The following is a 22,066-nucleotide window of genomic DNA, read 5'->3' on the forward strand; positions in this document are numbered from 1 at the left end:
ATTAGATTTTACAGTAAAAAAAAAAGAATTCCTTATTGAGGTGAATATTTAATTTTATATTTAATAATTTTTACCTCGTAATTATCTCTTAAAAACAACTTTATATATAATAAATCTCTCTCTCTATAATAGAAGTCTTTTTTCATACATTATATATAATAGATCTTGGTTCATCGATTGCTGCCATTCATGGATGATCTTATAGGGGAAGAACAAAGTGCTTTCACTCAAAGATGTCTTATTTCAGACAATTTCCTTGTTTTTCATGAAACCATGCACAATTTCTTTTGAAGAACTAATACTAATAATTGGGGAATAGCAGCGAAGTTAGACATTAATAAGGCTTATGAATGTGTGTAATGGCCATATCTTCAACTTATGCTTAATAAGTTTGGTTTTCATCCTATTTGGGTTTCTTGGATCATGGAATGTGTCTCCTCAGTCTCTTATTCCATTCAATTAAATGGACATCAGAGCAATGTATATATAAACAAAATTTTCTTGTGCAGGTTATTGCTAAAAAATTCATTATTTCACATTCTGTAATAATTGTTAATGACTAAGTTTCGAGGCCAGAAGAATCTAACTTAGTATCCAAGAGCATCAGGAAACTTAGGGGTAGTTTCAACAACAGACTCCCAAGGCGGTGCTGATAGAGGCCATGTTCAAAATGAAGAAACGTATCCACCACCTCACAAGAGAAAGGAACATGTGGCTAATCGGTCAAGAGCATCAATGTAAACTAGCCTCCCAAGCAGCAAGACCGTTGCTCCACCCAAATTCTTAATACTGACCTTATAATGTGACTCTCCTTACCCGTTTACTGTATAGCCGCGCAAAAAGTGTCACATTTGGTGCCGGAGCACCCTATCTTGTTTTATCATATCTATTGTAAACTTTTGATGTCATTTAAAACATGTATTCTATGTGTAAAATTTTTTTTATGACTTATTTCTGTGGAGACCCGGACAGAGCCTCCCTTGTTTTATTAGCATTTGGCGGGTTTCCACTAATCACCTATTACATGTCCATATCATATTCTCTTTTATCATATCATTCACAACTATTTATGAGATCTCAAAATGAAGTATCATCTATTGCATTCATATGGAAATTCATAGATAATAAATTACAAGTTTTCATTTTAATCTCAAGTTTAATTACAAGTCCAAAATAAAATACATCATGACTAGACATAATGAACAAAATACTAGTCTATACATAGGCCCTACCAAAATACAACTGTAGAGGTAACTAGTAAACACTGGCAGATTTGATCGGTCTCTGTGTGAGCACTACTACTACTGCTGTTGCGGCTACTGGGAATGATCTCCAGTACCTACGCGATGAAAAACCAACGCGCAAAGCATAACCTTAGTAGTGCATAATTTATAATAATAATCATTTAGCAATTGAAATAATATCTGCAAATCATAATTTCTGGGTCTTTTACATTTTTATTGCTCTTTGGAAATAATTAACATTATTGAGATCTTTTATGATTACTTATTGTATTTTAAGTCTTAATTAATTTTTATCAATGCCCAAGAAACCTATAACAAATTATAAAGCTGGATACACGGGAGTATACGGGTTAGACAACCATATGTCTACACTGTATACATCTGTCAGGCATGAGGCCAACTGTCGGGCACGAGACCCGCTGTCAGGCTTGTAAGCCAGAGATAAAGTAGGCACAATGGCCAGTAAGTAGGCATATAGCCTGTAGAACAATCATACTAGACATATATTGTTAGTTCATGATTTTCTCGGTAGGCAGTACTGCTATTTGTAGTCCCTAATTGGTATACCAATTTATCCAAACTAAATAAATAAGTCTATGTATATTATGGGTAATTAAACATTTTTAATTATTTTAGTACTATTCACTGTTATTATTTTTTGGTATTGTTCATTGGTACCATTAATTTCATGTTAATAGGAAATTAGTCCCAATTTACATATTCATATCATTTTTAATATTTAATTATCCTTATGAGTATTTTAATTATCATATATAGCATTTTTCCCATGAACCTTTCTTTAGGTTCATTTTGATGTGTCATCTTTATCTAGGAATTTGACTAGGTTAGGATGCCTATTTGGTCACACTTCCTCCATAATAAATGCTCCTCTATGTTTAAACTTGAATTTCAGTTTTTGAATCATTGAATTTGGGGTTATAGAGCTTAAGTTATGGTCAAAATACCATAACTGGTCCCTTTGCCTCTAAGCTGTCCAGAATTTACAATTTCTGGTCAATAAACTTTGACCGGTCATTTGATCATTTTATGGTCATTTTTAGACTTAGGTTCCTTCACAAGATATGTTCATCTATGTCTTAGGGACTCTTAGGTACAATTTTATAATTTTTCAAGCTTGGTATAGTGAGTTATAGTCAGTGTATTAACCTGGACTCTCAATCTTATAAGGGCAATAACCAACTTCAGGGTAGTATGTTTGACCCTCTTTTTAGGGTCTTTACACTTAGAATTTGGCAAAGTGTCTAAATCAATGTTGTAGCCCTAAGTATCATGTTTCCATTGATGTAATTTTAGGTCATTTGGACTAGTATAGAGAGAGTTATGACCAAATGAACACGTACTGTTCATTTGGTCATTTTCTGGGTTGGCAGTTTTAGTAACTCAACTTATGCTGACAATTTGATTTGGTTAAAGGAAAAACTGGGTCAAGTGGTCTTCATGAAAAGTGTAGCCCTATGTCTAAGCTTTTCATTGATGTAATTTTAGGTCATTTGGACCAGTATAGAGAGAGTTATGACCAAATGAACACGTACTGTTCATTTGGTCATTTTCTGGGTTGGCAGTTTAGTGACTCAAATTGTGTTAACAATTTGATTTGGTTAAAGGAAAAACTGGGTCAAGTGGTCTTCATGAAAAGTGTAGCCCTATGTCTAAGCTTTTCATTGATTTAATTTTAGATCATTTGGACTAGTATAGAGAGAGTTATGACCAAATGAACATGTACTATTCATTTGGTCATTTTCTAGGTTTCAGTGTTTGGTCATCCGGATTTGGGCAGATAATTGATTATGATTTTGGCAAAATTTAGGCATAGTTTCTGCATGAAAAATGGGCTATTTTGAGTCTATTTTCACCTCCAATTGGTCTCATACCAATTGGAGTCACACATCTTCAGTTATGAGTCAATAAACCCACTGGACTCATTGAGTCCAAACCTGCAGAAAATTGAAAACTCCCAATATCTCAATTCCTTCAGCTTCCTTACTTCAATTTGCATGCAATACACTTCTATAAGCAACAATCTCAACTCAATAGATCAATTTCCACATTTACACCAAGTTCTCAAGCATTTACACAAACCCTAGTTTTCAAGGTTTTAAATTTTTATAAACACTACACAATCAAACACTCAAACATTTCAACTCATCACACATTCTCATGGAACCATTTTTCATCACTTAAAAGCAATAAACATCAAGTTCCATGGTTGCCAAAAATTCAAGGGTTCTTTCCTCTAGATTTTCTTTTTGTTTTAATGATATTTATGCTTGGCTAAACATGCTTTTCATATTTAATAAAGAGAAGAAAAGGGATTAGTGCACTAACCTTACTTGAGCTTCCCAAATCTTCAACCTTTCTCCTGTTTATGGTTATCTATAGCTTCCTTAGAGTGTGGGGAGGATTTTTAATGAAATGTGTTATGGGTTTTGGTGAGGAAATGAGGGAGGAATCAAGCTTGAAGCTTGAATAACAGTGGAGGAAGAAGGAAACCAAGGCAGCAGGCAATGATAGGGAAGAGATGAGGGGGAAGATGAGTTAGGTAGCTTTTGTCTTTTTGTGGGTATTTATATATTCCATATATGTTGTACTTTAATTTTGTTTTAAATTTTCATAAGTTTATTTTTCTTTTCTTCTTTTCTTCTTCTTTCCTAATTCAACTCATAATATTAATTTGTGTTAATTATTTTTATTCTCTAAATTTTATTTTGACATTTAGGTCAAAATTCACCTCTGGGAGTGAAATGACCAAAATGCCCTTCATAATTCATATCGGGTTATTTTTATTATTTTTGTACCAATTTATAAATCCTCTAAACTTTAATTTATTTTTCTCTAAATTTTTTTCCTATATTTTCTTAACATTTATTTCTTCAATTTATGCCTCCTCACTATAGTTTAAGTGTAGTTCCAGACATTTTGACTGTCCGAACAAACATTAGTCGTCGGAACAGTAAAATGTATGCACTACCTTTGGTGAGGGCGTTACAATTCTTCCCCTCTAATAAAAATTTCGTCCTCAAAATTTACCTAATGTGAAGAGTTGAGGGAACTACTGGCTCATCGTCTCCTCGCTCTCCCATGTCGCTTCTTCCGTGTTGTGGTGTCTCCACAAGACTTTCACTAGTGGGATCCTCTTGTTTCTGAGTTCTTTCACTTCTCGTGCCAATATTCTGACTGGTTCTTCTTCATATGTCAAATCAGGTTGCACAATTATCTCCTCTGCTGAAATGGCATGTGAAGGATCTGATCTGTATCTCGTGAGCATCGACACATGGAATACACTGTGGATTTTATCCAGCTCAGGTGGTAAAGCTAGCCTATAGGCTACTGGACCCAAACTCTCAATGACATCATATGGACTAATAAACCTAGGGCTCAACTTACCCTTCTTACCAAATCTCAACACTTTCTTCCAAGGTAATACCTTAATGTCGCAAGGTATTTTGCAGTCGCCTGGACGAACACTCACCGAAGTGGGAAAGAGTGAGGAGTCGCCACTTTAATTTTGAGGGAAATTAAAGAAAACCATTTATGAAAATAAATTTAAATAAAACCACTTCGAAACAGAGATTCTAGGTTCGGGATCCATATATAGGCGGGGAAGGTGTTAGGCACCCCGCCTCGTCCCTCCATGAGGGTAAATAGATTTAATATTATGCTCTTTACAAATTAAAATCGATAATTAGGGGGTTAGAATGATGATGTTAATCCCTTAGATAAAAGAGAATATTTGATTTTTCACTGTTTCGGGTTACCCAGATACATAAGTACATGAGATAACCCTTAGTGAGTTGGTGTTGTGTAGCGGTTTTTGTTTAGAGGGTTACTTTGCGTATTGAGATATTTTAGTTTGGATCTGAGAGAATCCGAGTAAAAACTTCTCCCGATCTCTAAGGGTAATCTGTTTAAAATTTGAGTGAGGAATCTCGGATAAGAACTCTCCTCCGATCTCCACACATTTATTCAAAATTTTGGTTGAGAATCAGATAAGAACTCTCCTTCGATCTCTTTAAATTTTAATTTAGACTTAAGCATGAAGAATCTCGGATAAGAACTCTCCTCCGATCTTTGCATATTTATTAAAATTTTGATTGAGAATTGGATAAGAATTCTCCTCCGATCTCTTTAAGTATTTATTAAAATTTTGATTGAAAATCGGATAAGAACTCTCCTCCGATCTCTTTAAGTTTTTATTAAAATTTTGATTGAAAATCGGATAAGAACTCTCCTCCAATCTCTTTAGGTTTTTTAATTTTAGAGTTTTAACGGAGGATCTCTGATAAGAACTCTCCTCCGATCTCCTGTTTTTTGTTTGAATGAGGATTAGGTATGAACTCTCCCCCGACCTCTTAAAATTTAATTACAATCATATATCGTAAGAACCTTATACTAAGGGTTCTGGCATCCGAAGATGTCGGGAACCCGAACGGGGCTTCTCTTAGCCCATTGATACCTTATAGCTAGAGAGGGGATATCGGACTGAATCTTTTTCGATCTCCTTTGTGATCGCCTTACCAGTACCTTTTGGCAGGCGATGTCCGATCTCTTTCATTTATTGGTCTGGGTTCCGATCCTACCTCGATCCTTACTATACCAGGTTACCTCCTGATCTTGTTTAGTGATTCGACTTCATAACTTTTCCTCCGATTTATTATCCAAACTTTTATTATTTTAAAGAAACTCTCGTGTTTAAGATACAGCTATCAACCTTTATTACACTACCTATACGTTACCAGTAACCAGAACACCTATATTTGAAGGTAATGAGGCTAAGAACATGAACTGATGAAATAAAGGTAAACTCAAGAGAATAACTACCTACGTGGGGCTCCTTAACATAACATAAATTTGACGAGAATTACGAGCACGAAAACAAGGAAAATAAAAAGCAAGCAATTGATGAAGCAACGGTCTAAACGCATGCCTGTAGGGGATTGAATATGTTGAACTAACTATGGAGTCACAAATATTATAGAGCTGTGAGCTAATAGTCTGGGGACTAAAGCTTGCCTTGGAATAACGAATACCAAGTTAGAATGCAGTCAAGCCAAAGTGACAGTAACTGGGTTGGAATGAGATCGAGCTTGGAAAATGAAAGATTGATATTAAGATGGTGAAGACAAAACAGAAACTGATAGATAGTATCGTAGAGTAATGAACGAACTGAAAATGAAGAGTTTTAACGTCCAACACTCCTTCAATGGAAATACTTTAGAAAACTGGTTTCTGAAGTTTCTCTATTTTGAAAGCTTAAAATAGCAGAGTAGCAAGACTGAATCAAGTTTCAGAGCCTTTCCACTATAATTACCACCATTTTTTTTCGTCCCCTTCAACGGTTTTCATGCAGGTATTTATAGGGAATGGGTGCTCCCAATGAAGGGTCAGGATTTCTGTGACACCCCTTACCCGACTACAGTGTAGCCGAGCAAGCAATGCTACTCAGTGTGCCGGAGCACTCTATTTTATCTTAATTAATTTTTATCATAATTTTGAATATAACTTGTGAAATATAATTCATTTTAAGCCATTTATCGAAATTTTTATTTATTTGAGGTTCCAAAAATTTTAAAGAAAATCCGGCAGAATACCGGCTAAAAATGGAGAAAACCGTTCTTCGGAACCTGTGAAAAACACTTTCTATATTCATATTCAATCATCTCAATTCCATTTATCAAAATCTCAACATTTTTCAACCATTCATTTCTCAATCATTCATCACATGTGATAATCATATATAAATTACAGATACACATTCACTTTTCCATTTACAAACACAATTCTCATTATTTACATGAACATCAAATTACATTTCATAAGTTCATTTACACATGAGAAAATAAAATCAATTACAAAATACCAAAATGACACCTAGTGTCCTACCAATGCACTGCAGACGGTGAGGTGACACAGACACTATGCGTAATCGTGAACGGCCTTACTCAACTGTGGTCTACCGAGCCCTCTGTCCAAATCTTCGTACCTACGTGTTGCAAAGCGACGCTAAGCATAAAGCTTAGTGGTGCCAATAATACAAGAAAATATAATATGCAAATAAAAATCATAATTTCTTAGCCATTGTGTTCATAAGAACTGAATAATTACCAACTTAATGTTTAGTCGAGGGCTAATTACGTTTTATGATATTAACTTCTTCATGCCTTTTGTTAATTATTTTCTTCATGATCTTGAGTTTATTTGTATTATATCATAATCATTACTTATATTTAATTTTAGTATTTTCTATAACAATCGTTCAATTACGCTTATACTTTTCCATGCCCAAGTAACCTATCTTGAACGATCGGATGGATAACGGGTCGTTGGCGCTGACACCGCGGTGCCTCGCCGTCATACCATGGGACGCAGAACGTCAACCACGATAAAAAGATGGCTAAAAAGCCATGATATCACATGATCGGGCATAAAAGCCATGAATACTGGCATAAAAGCCATGAATACGGGCATAAAGCCATGAATACAGGCATAAAGCCTTTCGCAATACTGCTAAAACAATACCCTATTGGCATGCCAACCTATCCAAACCAATCACATTAGGCCTACTAGGGCATTTTGCACTTTTAAGTTTCACAATTTTTGAATTTCAAGTCTTGGTGTCACTATTCACTTCATTGGTCAACAAAAAGTTGACTTTTGCATAGAAAATAGTTGCATTGGTTTTAACACTTCCAATGTACCACATTTTGCATTTAAAACTTGTTGGCATTAAGCATTAATACCATTTCTAAGCTTAAACCAAGAGAAGCAAAATTTTCAATTTTTATAACTCAACTTTACTATTCCATTGGGCACTATTGCAGTAAGAATTTGAGGAAATGGTAAACATGAAAGTTGTTCCTTATTTTGTCTAGTTGAATTTCCTTTTTTGAATCACTCCATTTGGAGTTTTGTAGCTCAAGTTATGGCCAAAATAAATTTACTATTCACGTGCACTATTCATGCTGAGATTTTGGGTCTGGCAGATTTTTGGTCCAACTTTGTTCAGTAATTTGGTCAAGTTAAGTTCATAATTTGGTCTAACTTTCTTCATATGAAATGTTCTACCATACCTTAGGTTTCCATCGGTTCAAGAATCGCCTAAATCCGAGTTTTTTAGAGAGAGTTATAGCCATCCAAACATTATTGCTCAAATGAAAATCTGCAGAGTTGCAGGTTTGATAACTTAACTTTGCTCAATAATTTGAATGCGTTAATGGCATAATTTGGGGTTGGTTTCTTCATGAAAGTTGCTTTTTTATATCTTATCTTGTTTCTGTAAAAATTTCAGGTCAATTGACCATATCTACAGTGAGTTATGGCCAAATGAACAGTTACTGTTCATTTGGTCATTTCTGCAGGTGCTGTTGCAGGGTATCCGGATTGGGGCCAACTTTTGGTCCTCTTGCTTTGGTCTTTTGGGCATGGTTTCTTCAGAAAAAATGTGCCATTATAAGCCTAGTTTCATGTCCAATTGGCCAAACACCAATTGGACCAACACAGCCAAGGATATGGCAGTCCAAGTGGACTGAAATTTCAGTCACTCTGCTGCTGTCCTTAGGCAGCCTACACATTCACTTGGCCATGCTATATTTCAGTCCAAATTGTGGTCAACTTACCTAAAATGGTCACTAATTGACCATTAAAATGTTCTCTAACAATTTCCTAAGCCAAGTCAAACTTTCATTCTTAAAACCCTAGCTCAAATTCAAGGGTTACACCAATTACCTTAGTTAGCATACCAATTCATTATACTTGTGTATATGTACCTTAAACATCATTTCTAATCTACTCTAAGTCCAGCAAAACACTCATTTCTATTCCTTCAATAGGGCTGCCGAAATTCATGGCATTCATACACATAATTGTTATTCATTTTAGTTACAATTCCTTACTTATTTCAAGTCCCTTAACATAGAAATAAAGAAATATTTGTAAAAGTAAGCACTAACCTCACTTTAACCACTTCTTGCACTTGTAGAAACTTTGGAATTTCCTCACTTTTTGATAATCAAAATATTCCTCTTGATGTGGGGATAAATTTTAGTAAAGGGGCTTAGGGATTTTGGTGGATAGATAAAGAGATATTGCAAGCTTAAAGCTTGAAAATTTGATGAAGAAAAATGGCCATGGAGATTCGGTGAAGAAGGTGAAGGTGAGAAGATTTCTTTTTCATATTTTGACTTCTTTTCTCTTATTTAATGTCTTATAAATGCATTTGTTAAGTTTTGATTGGCTAAGGGGTTTTAATTACATCAAGCTTATGTCATAAATGCCTTTTTATTTGATTTTTCTTTCTTCTTTCTTTAACTCATTTCTAATTAAATTTTTACCAATATTTATTCATATTTTAGATCATAATAATTATTTACTTAACTAGACAAGTCGGCCAAAAATCACCTCTGAAGGCGAAATGACCAAAATGCCCTCCGTTTGGCTTAACGGGTCAAAATTGTCTGTACCGATTGAAAAATTTTTCTAAATATTTTCTTGGCATTCTAATGCCATAGGAACCTTAATGACCCTTCTCTGGAGTCCCAAAAATTATTTTATAATTTTTTCCCCGGGTCTAGGGCTCCTCGTTGCGAGAACCGCAACTTCCCTCTGGTTACCCATCGCTTGGGCACCGGCTCATTTAACTTGGTTGTATTTTATTTTTAAAATTTTTACTAAATTTTTCTTATTAATATTTGAGTTAATTATGGTTCCTGACTTTAGTTTAAATATTTTTTCCGGACGTTCTAGCTGTCCGGACCGACACCGGTCACCGGAACAGTAGAATGTACGGAGTTGCTACCGGGAGGGTGTTACAACTCTTCCCCTCTAATTTAAATTTCGTCCTCGAAATTTACCTGACTTAAGTAATCGGGGAGTTTCTACCTTCTTGTTTCTTCACTTCCTTGTATCGCCTCATCAGTGTCTGGGTTTGGCTCTTCCTGAGCTTCCATAGCATATACTTGTGGTGCCACCCTGACTTCGGGCTTTTCAAATGTCTCAGAAACAATCTTCTGTGAAATGTCAGCCATTTCTGCTCTACCCGATCTTTTACCCCTTTGAACTATAGGGACAGGTCTATCAACTTGTACCGGAGCTATTGAACCACTCCTCTGAGGGCAATCTCTTATGAAATGATCCGTAGCCCCACACTTGAAACACTCTCCAGTTAACAATCGACACTCCCCTCTGTGTCTTCTACCACAATGCATACATTCAGGCACTGGGGTTGATCCCCTTGTTATTGTGCCCGGGGAACTAGCTATAGATATTCCAATCTGGCCTCTGTGGCCCTGTGTCTGATCTTGTGAACTAGAACCCTTAAACTTCTTACTATCAGTTGGTATACTTGACTGTCCTGGTCCAAATTCCCTCTTACGCTGCCTATCTTTCCTATTTTGTTCATTTATTCTCACTTTCTCCACTTTTAATGCAGCTTCCACTAACTTGGCGAAGTCTGTGATCCCCAAGGCAGTGATCATGATCTTTATATTATCATTTAATCCCTCTTCAAATCTCTTACACCTTTCAGCTTCATTAGGGACTATCTCCCTTCCATAGCGGCTCAATCTTACGAATTCCTTCTCATACTTGGCCACTGACAACTGTCTCTGCCTCAGGTTAATAAACTCTCTTATTCTCTCTTCTAGGTATACAGTACCCACATATTTCTTCTTAAATTCGGAGAGAAAGAAGTCCCATGTCACTATTTCTGGCTGCACTTCACTGGACACAGTGTCCCACCATTCATATGCATCTTCTTGCAGCAGAGATACAACATATTCCAAGTTTTGCTCTGGAGTGCAATGGAGTTGTTTTAGAATTCTGCCTGTTCTGTTCAACCAATTTTCGGCTGCAACAGAATCATCTTCTCTCTTACCATAGAAGTCCACTGCTCCAAACTTTCTTAGCCTTTCCAGGTGTGATTTCTGCTGTGGAGCTGGTGGTGGTGGTGGTGGTGGTGCTGGCATTACTCCGGCCATTTGTCTAAAGAAATCGGCCATTTGCTGGAACATGGCCTGTGGAGGCCGAAAGGTGCTCGCTTGAGCTGGTGGAGTAGGTTCTCCCCTACCCCCAGTCTCAGCTGCTACAGGTGGAGCATGACTCTCCACTTCCTCCTCGACTGCTCTCTGTGATGAAGGGTCCATATCCTATTCAAAATAAGAAAGACAAACAGATCTGCATTAGTGTCACCTCGACTCTTACAAATGCAATGCATGGTATGGACTCAATCTAGGCCCAGAAACGCCTAAACCGTGCTCTGATACCACTAAATGTGACACCCCTTACCCGACTACAGTGTAGCCGAGCAAGCAATGCTACTCAGTGTGCCGGAGCACTCTATTTTATCTTAATTAATTTTTATCATAATTTTGAATATAACTTGTGAAATATAATTCATTTTAAGCCATTTATAGAAATTTTTATTTATTTGAGGTTCCAAAAATTTTAAAGAAAATCCGGCAGAATACCGGCTAAAAATAGAGAAAACCGTTCTTCGGAACCTGTGAAAAACACTTTCTATATTCATATTCAATCATCTCAATTCCATTTATCAAAATCTCAACATTTTTCAACCATTCATTTCTCAATCATTCATCACATGTGATAATCATATATAAATTACAGATACACATTCACTTTTCCATTTACAAACACAATTCTCATTATTTACATGAACATCAAATTACATTTCATAAGTTCATTTACACATGAGAAAATAAAATCAATTACAAAATACCAAAATGACACCTAGTGTCCTACCAATGCACTGCAGACGGTGAGGTGACACAGACACTATGCAGAACTGTGAACGGCCTTACTCAATCTGTGGTCTACTGAGCCCTCTGTCCAAATCTTCGCACTACGTGTTGCAAAGCGATGCGCTAAGCATAAAGCTTAGTGGTGCCAATAATACAAGAAAATATAATATGCAAATAAAAATCTTTATTTCTTAGCCATTGTGTTCATAAGAACGAATAATTACCAACTTAATGTTTAGTCGAGGGCTAATTACGTTTTATGATATTAACTTCTTCATGCCTTTTGTTAATTATTTTCTTCATGATCTTGAGTTTCTTTGTATTCTATCATAATCATTCATGATATTTAATTTTCGTATTTTCTTTAACAATCAGTTCAATTACGCTTATACTTTTCCATGCCCAAGTAACCCATCTTGAACGATCGGATCGATAACGGGTCGTTGGCGCCGACACCGCGTGCCTCGGGCGTCATACCATGGGACGCAGAACGCCAACCACGTATGCAATCGGTATGGCTAAAAAGCCATGATATCACATGATCGGGCATAAAAGCCATGAATACCGCATAAAAGCCATGAATACGGGCATAAAGCCATGAATACAGGCATAAAGCCTTTCGCAATACTGCTAAAACAATACCCTATTGGCATGCCAACCTATCCAAACCAATCACATTAGGCCTACTAGGGCATTTTGCACTTTTAAGTTTCACAATTTTTGAATTTCAAGTCTTGGTGTCACTATTCACTTCATTGGTCAACAAAAAGTTGACTTTTGCATAGAAAATAGTTGCATTGGTTTTAATACTTCCAATGTACCACATTTTGCATTTAAAACTTGTTGGCATTAAGCATTAATACCATTTCTAAGCTTAAACCAAGAGAAGCAAAATTTTCAATTTTTATAACTCAACTTTACTATTCCATTGGGCACTATTGCAGTAAGAATTTGAGGAAATGGTAAACATGAAAGTTGTTCCTTATTTTGTCTAGTTGAATTTCCTTTTTTGAATCACTCCATTTGGAGTTTTGTAGCTCAAGTTATGGCCAAAATAAATTTACTGTTCACGTGCACTGTTCATGCTGAGATTTTGGGTCTGGCAGATTTTTGGTCCAACTTTGTTCAGTAATTTGGTCAAGTTAAGTTCATAATTTGGTCTAACTTTCTTCATATGAAATGTTCTACCATACCTTAGGTTTCCATCGGTTCAAGAATCGCCTAAATCCGAGTTTTCTAGAGAGAGTTATAGCCATCCAAACATTACTGCTCAAATGAAAATCTGCAGAGTTGCAGGTTTGATAACTTAACTTTGCTCAATAATTTGAATGAGTTAATGGCATAATTTGGGGTAGGTTTCTTCATGAAAGTTGTTTGTTTATATCTTATCTTGTTGCTGTAAAAATTTCAGGTCAATTGACCATATCTACAGTGAGTTATGGCCAAATGAACGATTCTGCTCATTTGGTCATTTCTGCAGTGCCGCAGGGTATCCGGATTGGGGCCAACTTTTGGTCCTCTTGCTTTGGTCTTTTGGGCATGGTTTCTTCAGAAAAAATGTGCCATTATAAGCCTAGTTTCATGTCCAATTTGCAAAACACCAATTGGACCAACACAGCCAAGGATATGGCAGTCCAAGTGGACTGAAATTTCAGTCACTCTGCTGCTGTCCTTAGGCAGCCTACACATTCACTTGGCCATGCTATATTTCAGTCCAAATTGTGGTCAACTTACCTAAAATGGTCACTAATTGACCATTAAAATGTTCTCTAACAATTTCCTAAGCCAAGTCAAACTTTCATTCTTAAAACCCTAGCTCAAATTCAAGGGTTACACCAATTACCTTAGTTAGCATACCAATTCATTATACTTGTGTATATGTACCTTAAACATCATTTCTAATCTACTCTAAGTCCAGCAAAACACTCATTTCTATTCCTTCAATAGGGCTGCCGAAATTCATGGCATTCATACACATAATTGTTATTCATTTTAGTTACAATTCCTTACTTATTTCAAGTCCCTTAACATAGAAATAAAGAAATATTTGTAAAAGTAAGCACTAACCTCACTTTAACCACTTCTTGCACTTGTAGAAACTTTGGAATTTCCTCACTTTTTGATAATCAAAATATTCCTCTTGATGTGGGGATAAATTTTAGTAAAGGGGCTTAGGGATTTTGGTGGATAGATAAAGAGATATTGCAAGCTTAAAGCTTGAAAATTTGATGAAGAAAAATGGCCATGGAGATTCGTTGAAGTAGGTGAAGGTGAGCAGATTGCTTTTTCATATTTTGACTTCTTTTCTTATTTAATGTCTTATAAATGCATTTGTTAAGTTTTGATTGGCTAAGGGGTTTTAATTACATCAAGCTTATGTCATAAATGCCTTTTTATTTGATTTTTCTTTCTTCTTTCTTTAACTCATTTCTAATTAAATTTTTACCAATATTTATTCATATTTTAGATCATAATAATTATTTACTTAACTGGACAAGTCGGCCAAAAATCACCTCTGAAGGCGAAATGACCAAAATGCCCTCCGTTTGGCTTAACGGGTCAAAATTGTCTGTACCGATTGAAAAATTTTTCTAAATATTTTCTTGGCATTCTAATGCCATAGGAACCTTAATGACCCTTCTCTGGAGTCCCAAAAATTATTTTATAATTTTTCCCCCGGGTCTAGGGCTCCTCGTTGCGAGAACCTCAACTTCCCTCTGGTTACCCATCGTTTGGGCACCGGCTCATTTAACTTGGTTGTATTTTATTTCTAAAATTTTTACTAAATTTTTCTTATTAATATTTGAGTTAATTATGGTTCCTGACTTTAGTTTAAATATTTTTTTCCGGACGTTCTAGCTGTCCGGACCGACACCGGTCACCGGAACAGTAGAATGTACGGAGTTGCTACCGGGAGGGTGTTACAATTTCCCTTAAGGGAGATGGAAGGTTTAGATTTAAAAAGATATAATCTGATGTCTGAGAATTGAAGAGAATCAAAATGGATGGCTGAGATCCTATTTAGAATATTTGTCCTTTCTCTTTTCTAATACAACGGCTCAAAATCTTCTTGTCATGGGAGATCTGAGGGCCAGGAATAAAAGGTGCCAGTCTTGTCATCTTCTCTTTGATTCAAGGGTTCCAGGCTTGTCCTAACAAGTAAGATCAACAGTGGAGATTGAGATGTACAAGACTGCCACGACATGTCCTGGCACCTGTCAGCAATGTGGGCGATTTTACAAATGAGGCGTGCGGTGGAGATTTGGTCTGGCCTGCAACGCTTTAACTACCTCGGCTCTGATTATGAAAAGGGTTATCGGAAATTGTCTTATCCTTTCCTTGCCTTCCGATCTCCCATTCCTTCCGATCTCTTTATTATGACCCTTTTTCGATCTCTAATACCGGGCTCCTCTCCTGATCTCTCCCATTCCAGAACCTTCCTCTCTATCCGAGCTGCTTCTGTTAAAGCATTTATTCCTTCGGTTACCGAGGCATCCGCTTCGATTTCCGCTAGCAATAAATGCCTAGACCCTTTCTATATATATGTCTTCGACGGGGCATCCTTCCGCATTTTATTTTCTCCTCTTTCCGCTTCTCACTTTTTCTGTTCTAGCCGCTCCGGCAACAATTCCGGCCATGGCGACTGTTCTTAATCTTTTTCCGATTGTTCACTTTGTTCAACGACTGAAAATTTACGACCCCAGTGATCAGAAAATCACGATAACCACATCTGATGACAGTGAGAGAACTGGACTAATTCACCAATCTAGATCGAGAACATCGATCGTGTCGATCTCGAGTCGGTCGACCAATATAATCGGTGAACTGATTTCAGGCGAAAAGACTGCTAATTTCCCTCTTAACATTGGTGACTGCCCTTTGAAGTTCACTTGGCTCCTCACCACATCAGGAGTCCCGACCGCGGCTCGGTTCCGATCAATAACATTGACGATGACCTCTCCTATCACCATGAGAGTCATAGTCACCCCATCTGAGCTGTACATCTATCCGATATCGATGGCTGGTTTCCTAATCAAACACATCTTTTGATTCAGCCACGAGACTAGGCTTTGACATAGGTCTTTACTAGGTAGGATGTACTGCCGATCTCTAGAGATCGCCCAAATGATGTAATCTGACCTTTAAAGGTTCTTAATGATGTAATCCGATCTCTTGAGATCGTCCAAATGATGTAATCTGACCTTTAAAGGTTCTTAATGATGTAATTCGATCTTTTGGAAATGAAATGAAATTTTATTTTAACAATTATCATTTTATTATTGCATTGATTATTTTCGATCTCTAATGTGCACATCCGATCTGATTCCTAACTGAAAAGCCCTTAGCCGATCTGTAATTCTGAACATCTACTTTAATCCGCTGATCTTTAACCAGCTGATCTCCCCTTATTTATTTATGGAGTTTCTGGAATGTTCTTGTGACGTGTCAGAAAAGCTGGCGAATTCTGCTAACCAATGCGCCGCTTGGGACACTGTGAGCATTGAATGCTCAGACGGGTATAAATAGGGGAAGGGTCAGCCAGTTGCTCCCTTATGTCATTTTCAGCATCTCGCGAGCGATTCTAAAATTCTCTCGTTTCTTTAAGTTCTTCCGACACCAATCACACTCCGATAAGGGTTTTGATCTTTCTTTTAGTTAAACTTCTTCCATTTATTTGAAAATGAGCGGCATCGAGGGTCAGAGAGCGGCGAGCCCCCCCTCCGTCCATGTTTCGTGGTCATCGGATGAAGTTGAAGTGGTCGGACCAGTTGGGTGATCTAAACCTCCCATGACTTTTGCTTTAGTTCGTAGTCGAGCAACTCAATCAAGACAGACATCTTCCTCTAGTAGAGAAAATCTCCCTGTGGATGAGTTGCCATCGGTCCTCAAAGAAACCGATCTGCAATCCATTAGTCAAGAATATAACCTTCGAACCGATTCCTTTAAGCTTATCAGATGCCATGGCGATCTCAGAGCCGATCACTCTTTTGAGGAAAATGACGTGATCATGGTGTACGAAGAGCAATTAAAAGCCGGGCTTCGGTTTCCCCTTGTCGACTTCTTCAGAGACGTCCTAAAATTTCACCCTATCTCAGTGGCCCAAGTACATCTGAACTCATGGCTGATCCTGGTAGCCTTCAGAGGCCTCTGCCGAGCTAAGGGACTCGATCCTATAGCGAAGATGTTCGTTGAGCTGCATAGACTCACTCGTCGAAAGGACGATGAGTACTGGTTCTTTCAGGCAAAACCGCATTGTGGGCTCTTTACCGATCTGCCCTCCTCACTGAAGAACTGGAAAAATCGCTTCTTCATGTTGAGGAGCAAAATTTCGAAAGGTTTCGAAGGTTTCCCCAGAAGCTGGCGATATCTGGTCCCGCCACTTCCGAAGCATATCGCCCTGAGTAGGGATGAGGGCGCCATGGTAATGGAGCTAAAGGATCAGGCAGCCACTTAGAAGTTCTCCTGCTTAGATGCGGTGATGGCCGAATTGCACCATTGGATGATGTGGCTGGTTACCGGCAAAGAACGCGGGCTTCAGCTCTCTGACCTCGGCCCTGGTATTTTCTACATCTCTGATCTCTGGGCCTTAGCAAACTCACTAACTTTTTCTTTATGTAGGTATGGCGGGCGGCGAGGCTTCCAAAGAGAGCCAAAAGCGTAAGAGGGAGGTCTCCAAGAAAATGCGGGAAATAAAGAGCGCCGAGGCCTTGCAAACACCAAGGCATGATCCAGGAGAAGCGCCGGAGGGCTCATCCCGACCCTCAGGACCGCTGATCCTTGAAAAAGAAGTAGTCCGGTCTCCTCCTCGACAAGAAGAGCCACCACCTCCACCAGTTGCTTCGAGTGTGGAAGGGGGTCCTTCCCAATCTACTACGAAGACCCTTTCCCGCAGCGCCTAGGTCCTGATTCACTCCCAATCTGTTTGGGAGAATCTGGGTTTGGCAAAGGTTCTGGGAGCTTCCATATGTCTCCAGGAGGATCGGAACAGGCTGACCCAGGGTAGCATCGATGATATCCTGGCCCAGACGATGAGCTTGAGTGTGGAGAGCTTGGTGAACCAGCATATCATTAGGGAAAAGGCTCATCATTTGAGGCAGGAGATCCTGAAGACTGTCCAAGAAGCAGCTTTCGCCCGAGCCCAACTTTCATCCGCCCAGGACTATATAGCCGAAATTGAGGGGCGGATGAAATCCTATGAGGATAAATTGGCCAAGTAGGCTCATGAACTTGAAGAAGCTTGGGCGCTCCGAGCTGCTGATGTTGCTCGCCTCACTGAAGAACTTAGAGTGAAAGAAGAAGAGGTAGTGACAAGGGAGGCCGGTGCTTATGTGAACGCCCACGGCGACCTTTTGGCCGAGCTCAGGAGGCGTTATCCTGAGGAGGACTTTTCTTGGATGGTGGACCTGGCTCCCCAAGACGAAGAGGAGAGCGAGGAGGAAGCTGAGGGAGATAGAGAGGGTGAACGAAATGTAGAACAGGCTGGGGGTGATCCTTCAGCTGAATGACTTGTATGTTTTTACTTTGAAATGAAATGAAATTCTCTCTTTTGTTCAATGACTTGATGAGATCGGAAAGTATCTAAGTGGTACAAGCGCCTGATTGTTTGAACATGTTAGAACATTAAACATGAAAGCTATTATTAATCTATGTATGAGAGGTCGGAAAAACATTGTAAGCATGAGGTCGGCTTGAGCCAAGACCAAACACCGAATGGAACTTAAAAATTATTAAAATTGGAGACCTGATTTGAACACTTAAGATCGGAAGCACCATTAAGCCGGATTGAAACCTTAACTTTAAACGATTATCCACAATATTTATAAAAGGGAGATTGGAAATGTAATTGACTGGTAAAGAGACTTGATAATTGATTTGAGAGATCGGTAATGGATTGAACGATATGGAGACTTGGCATTGGTTTGATCTTTTTTTAAGAGAGATCGGTAATGAAGCGAGCGACTTGGAGACTTGGTGTTGGGGATCGATTTCAAGGTCTACTGATTTCGGGGATCGGCCAAAATATGGTGTCGACAGCTGCCCCTCTTCACATAATTTCTATTGAAGGGAATAAAATTTTCTCGTGTAGGAATTATGTAAAGATTCAGACCCATATTTTGGGCGATTGGGTATTAAAACGTTGAAACTCAAAACTAAAGTTAGGAAATTAAAACTAACTTAGGTCAACGACTCAGAGGTTGATAACAGGAATTAAATGCTGAAAAATTAAAATCAACTTAGATCAAGGAACCAAAGGTTGATAACAAGAATTTTAAATGCGAGAAATTAAAATCAACTTAGATCAAGGAACCAGAGGTTGATAACAGGAATTAAATGCTGAAAAATTAAAATCAACTTAGATCAAGGAACCAGAGGTTGATAACAGGAATTTTAAATGCGAGAAATTAAAATCAACTTAGATCAAGGAACCAGAGGTTGATGATAGGAATTTAAATGCGAGAAATTAAAATCAACTTAGTTCAAGGAACCAGAGGTTGATGACAGGAAATTAAAATGCTAAAAAATTAAAATTAACTTAGATCAAGGAACCAGAGGTTGATAGCAAGAAATTAAAATGCTGAAAATTAAAATAAACTTAGATCAAGGAACCAGAGGTTGACTTAGATCAAGGAACCAGAGGTTGATGACAGAAATTTAAATGCGAAAAATTAAAATCAACTTAGATCAAGGAACCAGAGGTTGATAGCACGAAATTAAAATGCTGAAAAATTAAAATCAACTTAGATCAAGGAACCAGAGGTTGATAATAGGAATTTTAAATGCGAGAAATTAAAATCAACTTAGATCAAGGAACCAGAGATTGATGATAGGAATTTAAATGCGAGAAATTAAAATCAATTTAGATCAAGGAACCAGAGGTTGATGACAGAAAATTAAAATGCTGAAAAATTAAAATCAACTTAGATCAAGGAACCAGAGGTTGATAGCAAGAAATTAAAATGCTGAAAAATAAAATCAACTTAGATCAAGGAACCAGAGGTTGATAGCACGAAATTAAAATGCTGAAAAATTAAAATCAACTTAGATCAAGGAACCAGAGATTGATGACAGAAATTTAAATGCGAAAAATTAAAATCAACTTAGATCAAGGAACCAGAGGTTGATAGCACGAAATTAAAATGCTGAAAAATTAAAATCAACTTAGATCAAGGAACCAGAGGTTGATAGCAAGAAATTAAAATGCTGAAAAATTAAAATCAATTTAGATCAAGGAACCAGAGGTTGATGACAGAAATTTAAATGCGAAAAATTAAAATCAACTTAGATCAAGGAACCAGAGGTTGATAGCACGAAATTAAAATGCTGAAAAATTAAAATCAACTTACAAAGCAAGACTAACCTGACACAAGAAGTTCTTCCGCGACGGAGTGTACTTAATAGGATCCCGAAGACAAACGATTAATGGAGGACGAGTTGCAAGACTTAACTCATCACTTCCCCTTTCTTGCTCACTTCCCAGGATTCTCCTTCTGTTTTTTTTTACTTCCTTATTTTGCGAAAAGCGCCCTTGCGGGTTTTCACTTTCCCCTCTGCCCATTCGACTAGAAGCGCCCTTCCAGGTTTTCACCCCTTAGTTTTTTTTTTTTTGGTCAGTCCCTGCAAATTTCTTAACAAAGTATATGAGGTTATCAATATCCAACTCCTAATCTTATGACAAAATTTCAACGAATTAATAGCGCACAAAATAAAGATGTAGAAAAAGACAGCATTAGGGTGTGAGTATACGAGAAAGATAAAGCAAAAAGATAAATTAAAGTGAAAGGATGACTTTATTATGGCTTGAGAGATAAGGGTACAATTTCAAAGAAAAAAAAAGGTATAAGGATAGATCTCACAGATTCCTTGTAGTTGACTTTGAAGTCTCTTAACTGCCATTATTTCAAGTATTCTGTTGACGAACATTTGTGCCGTGGTGGGTTACTTCATTTTCTTGGTCCCGTATTCCCTTCCTTATTTCTCCATTTTCTGGTTCTAAGGGCGCCCTTTCGGGTTTTCATCCCTAGATTTTTTTTTTTTGGCTTGCTCTTTCAGGGTGCCTCTTCGGGTTTTCACCTTCACTTATTTTACAGAAAATGCCCTTTTAGGTTTTCGTCTTCTCTTGCGCATTTTGCTAGGAGCGCCCTTTCGGGTTTTCACCCCTACCCTTTTTTTTTTTTTTTAGGCATAATACCTTTTGACAGTGTCGGCATTCACGGGTCTTGGAAATTCTTCACCGTCCATGTGGGTCAAGATCAGGGCCCCACCAGAAAACGCCCTTTTAACCACGTAGGGTCCCTCATAAGTTGGTGACCATTTACCCCAGGCATCATTTTGATTCGGGAGTGCCTTTTTCAGGACGAGATCTCCTGGTTGAAATTCGCGAGGGCGAACGCCCTTGTTGAATGCCCTAGCTATTCTTCTCTGGTATAACTGCCCATGACATGCTGCCACTAGCCTTTTCTCATCTAGCAAATTCAATTGGTCTAACCTCGACTGGATCCATTCTGACTCATCAATTCCTGATTCCTTCAAAATTCTTAGTCAAAATTCTTAGGGAAGGAATTTCTACTTCAATAGGCAGAACAGCTTCCATCCCGTAAACCAGTGAGTATGGAGTTACCCCAGTTGATGTTCTTATAGAGGTCCAGTATGCATGAAGTGCGTAGGGAAGCATATCATGCCAATCTCTATAAGTGACTGTCATTTTTCGGATGATCCTCTTGAGATTTTTGTTGGCGGCTTCCACCGCTCCATTCATCTAGGGGCGGTATGGTGAAGAATTGAGATGTCGGATCTTGTATTGGTCACATAAACTTTGGACCTTTGGACCGTTCAAATTCTTGGCGTTGTCAGTGACGATTTCGCTGGGGAGGCTGTGTCGGCAAATGATATTATTTCAGAGGAATTTGAGGAATGTGTTCTGCGTGATGTGGGCATACGAAGTTGCTTCGACCCATTTTGAAAAATAGTCAATAGCTACCAGGATAAATCTATGCCCATTGGATGCCTTGGGGTTGATGGGACCAATCACATCGATTCCCCACATTACAA

The sequence above is a fragment of the Hevea brasiliensis genome, chromosome 3 (assembly GCF_030052815.1).
Source record: "Hevea brasiliensis isolate MT/VB/25A 57/8 chromosome 3, ASM3005281v1, whole genome shotgun sequence".
Lineage (NCBI taxonomy): Eukaryota > Viridiplantae > Streptophyta > Magnoliopsida > Malpighiales > Euphorbiaceae > Hevea > Hevea brasiliensis.